The following is a 5541-nucleotide window of genomic DNA, read 5'->3' on the forward strand; positions in this document are numbered from 1 at the left end:
AAGGCATTGCAAGTATACATAGAGACCTCCACAATAAATTGCAGATCATTTGCATTGAATTTTACATATTGAGACCACTTAAAAATTTCATCTTACATAGCAACATTATTAAAAACACTGTTAATAAAATTTGTATGTAAACATTTATTTGAGACTTTTCCTTGACATCTCTGGAAAATAATGATCTCATTTAAGTAGCTGTTATACTTCCTTATGTTATACAAACCCATCATTTTATTTTTTCATCTTAACTTGTATAGCAGCAAGCTCAGAATAAACCTTTTACCTCAGTTTCCTATTCTCTCCTCTAGACTCCTTTTTATAAAGTTGCTTTTTTAAGTTTATGTTATCTCAAATCATTTTCAGAAACAAATAGATAAGTTCGAAATAAATATACAAACAAAACACATAAACAAACAATTATCAAACAGCAGGATTACTAGAAAACCCTGTATTACATTCACTTCTGGTGCTGGCATAACACTTTAGGTCAGAAGTTATCTGTGATTAGGAAAGGGTCCAAATACTTAGTAAAAAAAACATGTCTCTGGTTCTCTTGAAATTTCCTGTTGTCACTGGTAACCATGCCATGAGAGATTTCAGTATTAAAAGGATCTAAAACTTGACCCAATAGTTTAAACAAGGCTCCTAGAAGCAAATTTTCCAGGCTACTGCCCACAATTTTGATATGATTCCTTTTCTTTCTTTCTTTCTTTCTTTCTTTCTTTCTTTCCCCTTTCTCTCTTTCTCTCTCTCTCCTTTCTTTCTCTCTCTCTTTTTTCTTTTCTTTTCTTTCTTTCTTTTTTTTTTTTTTTTTTTTTTTTACCTCACAGGTGCATTTATCCATGCCACAAAGGAAACAACTCATCAAGTGTACAACGATGCTTCATGTTCCCATCTAACAGAGCTTGCTGAGATTTGTATCCGACTGACATTCCATCTGATGTGCACTCCAAGTAAGGCTGGTTAATGATGACCATGAGCAGGTTCAGGATTCAAAGCTTTCAAGACTTTACTTCTTTTATCAGCACTCCTGATTTTATAAACAATAAAGCCCATAACTCCATTCCTACCCAAATCTCCTGGTACACTTGGGTATAGCAGTATTTCATGGGAACCCAAACATTTTTAACAAGGCTTTGAAACATCTCGGCCCAGGACACCCAGCTCAAGCTTCTCTGAACCTCAAAGGCCAATGACTCAGAAAGGTCACCGAGTTATATGATCTGACAGTTCAAGGTTTAATTAGAATTTGTAGAAACCTGGAATGTTTCTGAAAAAAAATTTAAAAAGGCCTACCCATCCAGCCTTAATCTTTCTCAGACATTTATAAAAGTTTAAATTTCTTTCCATCAAATTGGTAATAGAGTTCTGAAACTTTTTAAGTTGAATTTATATAATCTCAAAGAAAAAAACATTTTGAATACTGTGTTTTTTCCCAAAATTTAAGTCAGAAATGTACTACTCAAAATCATCTGGTCTTAGAAGAATTGAACACCAAGCGTTTTAAAAGACATTCAGTGTACACCTAGATAAATTTTTCTATATTTCTTTGTGTCAAGTAATGCTGAGTAAATCTATTCATTCTGACAGAGCTACCCAAATGAGTTCCACCAAATCAATATGCTGGTAGTAATCCCTAAGTTTCCAAAGATTTCTCAGAACATCTGGTAAAGTTTAAAGCATATATATGGCAATTTCAATTCATGTACATCCTGGATTAATATCTAAATCTGGGAATCAGCAAATACCTAATCCTCACATTTAACTGTGTAAAATCATTAATGATTAGGGCTTAGCACACCATTTAACAACAGTTACCCTGAAAATAGAAAGGGAAGAAAAAAAATGAAGAACATTTCCAAAATTCTAAGACCCATATCTATTCACTTCAGAATCCATTTTGACAAAATAGTGAATGAATTCAAAAGTATCTACACTACCTTTCCTACTTTCTAGAGAAAGAATCCTTTGTGTGAACTTAAAACCCACTTATCATAGGTGCTTGATAGTTTTAGCATCATCCATTCTACAATTAAAGATACAAGATAAAATGTCTTTAGCAATGATAGCACTTTGAAATAAATTCACTTGAAGTCACTGTCAAATATTTTATGAAAACCAGTGGGTAGAATCGAATTCAAGAAAACTGGAGACTGAATATTTCACCCTTGAAATGTGCAGAAGGGACAAAGAGACAAGGGCTGCTGACTTGAATTTATTGATAGTTTACACGTTTAGCTAGACTTGGTCTTCTTTTATATTTGTGCATTTATGATCCTTGTTCTGTCCTGTAAAAGGAGGATTTTTATGTTTCATGTATGTGATTGTGGAAAATGTCTAAAAGACCTCAGAAGTAAAGGAAATGTCTACTTCATTCCATCCCTGCCCTTAATTTGTACACACGATGCACAGAGACACATGATAAGTCCAAATGAACAAGGTTTCAATTCATTCATTCAGTCAGTCGGTGTTCAATAAATACATGGTTTTGCCCCTTCTGCATATGAATTAGATATAAAATGGTGAGTTAAAAATGACATGTTTCTTGCTTTTGTAGAATTTAATGGAGAAGGTAATTATAATAAAGCAGCCATATGCATACCATAGATTTATGATTCCAATCAATGCTCATTGCTACAAAGAGAAAGTAGAGGATGAGTTTATCAATGTGCCTGATTTAGGCCAGGGGGCGGTAAGCAACAGAGGCTTACCCTGCGAACCAAAGTTTCAACTGTCATTTCAAAGACAAGGAAGTTGTTTTGTTTTGTTGTCTCTAAAATAGGGTAAAAGCTGAACCTGCAGAGGTTTAATGCTGGATTTCTTTTCAGAATCAGGGGAAATTCAGATTAATTTATTCCACTGCATTATGGGAAATCTATGGCACCCGTGCACAGAATGCATGCAGGGTAAATTGCTTTGGGCAAACAGCTACAAGTCCATTAGAGAAGATTTATCTTCCCTTCTTTCCTTCTCCTTTTCTCTTCTTTTACATTTGGTTCTCCCTGTAGCCTCATTCTTAAGACTCTCACCTAATCTCTCAGCTTCAACTGTTATCCCTACGTGGCTGATTCTTAAATTTATGATTTCAGCCTAAACCCATCTTGGTGATTTCAGCCTTAAATTTACAACTTCCTGATAGATGTGTTTACCTGAATATTCTTATCTTTCCTTAAATGTTATATATCTGATGAAAGCTTTTCATATCCCCCCTCCCCCCGCCGCCTTCCTTATCCCAGATAGTTGTCTTATAGTTCTGGAAATTTAGGAAAAATTTAGGATAATACAGACTCCTCTCAAATTCATTCATTCGTTCATTCATTCATTCTCTGTCCCCCACCCTCTGTGTATATGTATGCATGCATGGTGTACATATCTAGGTGTGTAATTTCCTTGACTTTCATTATGATTTACTATCTATGTGTTTCACCACAATCAGTATGATACAATTTTGGTTCTTAGTTTTTGGGTTTTGGTTGACTTTTACATAAATGGAATCATTATCAAGTGTTTTTATTTAATATTTATCCACTGTGTGGCTATTGCTGTAATTCTTTTACTTTTTTTGTGTTATAGCATTTTTTTTTTAAAGATTTTATTTATTTATTTGACAGAGAGAGACACAGCGAGAGAGGGAACACAAGCAGGGGGAGTGGGAGAGGGAGAAGCGGGCTTCCTGCCGAGCAGGGAGCCCGATGCGCGGCTCGATCCCAGGACTCTGGGATCATGACCTGAGCTGAAGGCAGAGGCTTAACTGACTGAGCCACCCAGGCTCCCCAAGTGTTATAGCATTCTATATAGCCTATAGCACAACTATCTTATGCATTCTAAAATTGTTGGACCTTTGAGTTATTTTCAGTTTATGGTTATCCTAAATAATATCCTAAAGGTTATATTTGTAAATGTTTCTTAGTGTTCGTATGATGAAAATGTCCTTGTCTGTGCAGTCCAAATGGTACCACTAGTCATATATGGACATTTAACACTGGAAATGTGGTTAATATAACTGAATTTTTAGTTTGATTTTATTTAAATTTAAATTTAAATCACCATGTGTAGCTACCAGCTGTTGTATTGGACAGTATATCTCTAGGGCATATACCTAGGAGTGGAATTTCTGGGCTATATATAATGTTCACTTTCAAATTTTCTAGATAATGCCACATAATTTTCTAAAGATAGTTGTAAAAATTTCACAATAATGGAGCAAATTTCCTATTAGTTAACATCTTTGCCAACACTTGGCATTCTTAGGCTTTTACATTTTTCTCAATCTGATCAGTGTAAAATGGTATTTCATGGAGGTTTAGTTTGCATTTTTATAATTACTAATGAACTGATATATTTTCACATTGTTACTCATTTTCTTAAATGTGTGTGTGAGTGTGTATTCATATGTTTGTATATACAACAGAGGTTGCATGTTAAGTGTTTTTTTATCTTTCTCTTTGGTTGTCTAACTTTTTTTTCCCATAAAGGAGGTGTTCCAATATATTCTAAATATTAATCATTTCCCTTTCTTTCTTTGGTAACATATGCTACAAATACCATTTTCTTCCTCTCTTTGGATTCTCTTTCCACTCTTCATATGTGTATTTAATGAAGGAAAGTTATTTTTGATGTATATTAATAAGGACATTATGTATATTATGTATATTAATAAGGACATTATGTTTCTTCAGATCTCTAAAAACTATCAATTTGCATTGATTCTAGGTTCACAGAAACCTAGTCAATGTCATCCCAACCCAGCCTCATTTCTCATTTAAACTGCCTTCTGTTAATTGTTATATCCTCATTTTTTCCTTGTGTCTCCCACTCTGTCTGTCAAGCAATACCCTCATTCTCTGCAGGGTATGCTCTGTTAAACTAACTGAAACACATGGGTAAAATTTAAAGCCCACTGAACTAAGCTATTAGCACACTCCAAATACAGTATGGTCTCCATGGATCTGGGATTTATTAGAACTAAGAAATCTAAGAATTAACTAGTCTTGAGCACATTAATTTGTTAATATTATTAGTGGGTCTTCTATTGCTTTTCTCTATAACTCTATATTCAAGTTAATATGATTCATACTAGCTCCACTGACTCTGTCTTCTGAGAGATGGGCCCCTCTCATCAAGAACATTTATTCAACCTAAAAACAGGTTTGATCTCAGAACCCTTGGAATTTTTTCTAATTAATTTATTTTTTTATTATTATGTTATGTTAATCACCATACAGTACATCATTAGTTTTTGATGTAGTGTTCCATGACTCATTGTTTGCGTATAACACCCAGTGCTCCATGCAGAACGTGCCCTCTTTAATACCCATCACCGGGCTAACCCATCCCCCCACCCCCCTCCCCTCTAGAACCCTCAGTTTGTTTCTCAGAGTCCATCGTCTCTCATGGTTCATCTCCCCTTCCGATTTTCCCCCCTTCATACTTCCCCTCCTGCTATCTTCTTCTTCTTCTTTTTTTTTTTTTATCATAATGTATTATTTGTTTCAGAGGTACAGGTCTGTGATTCAACAGTCTTACACAATTCACAGC

At 34.6% G+C, this 5541-nt stretch overlaps 1 pseudogene; it reads right to left on the reverse strand.

Annotated features, from left to right (window-relative positions):
* Nucleotides 1-932: 932 nt before the first annotated feature.
* On the reverse strand, nt 933-1148 carry LOC115939584 (ATP synthase F(0) complex subunit j, mitochondrial pseudogene; annotated as a pseudogene).
* Between the last annotated feature and the right edge of the window lie 4393 nt (nt 1149-5541).

The sequence above is a fragment of the Leptonychotes weddellii genome, chromosome 2 (genome assembly GCF_054177405.1).
Source record: "Leptonychotes weddellii isolate Sample4059 chromosome 2, ASM5417740v2, whole genome shotgun sequence".
Lineage (NCBI taxonomy): Eukaryota > Metazoa > Chordata > Mammalia > Carnivora > Phocidae > Leptonychotes > Leptonychotes weddellii.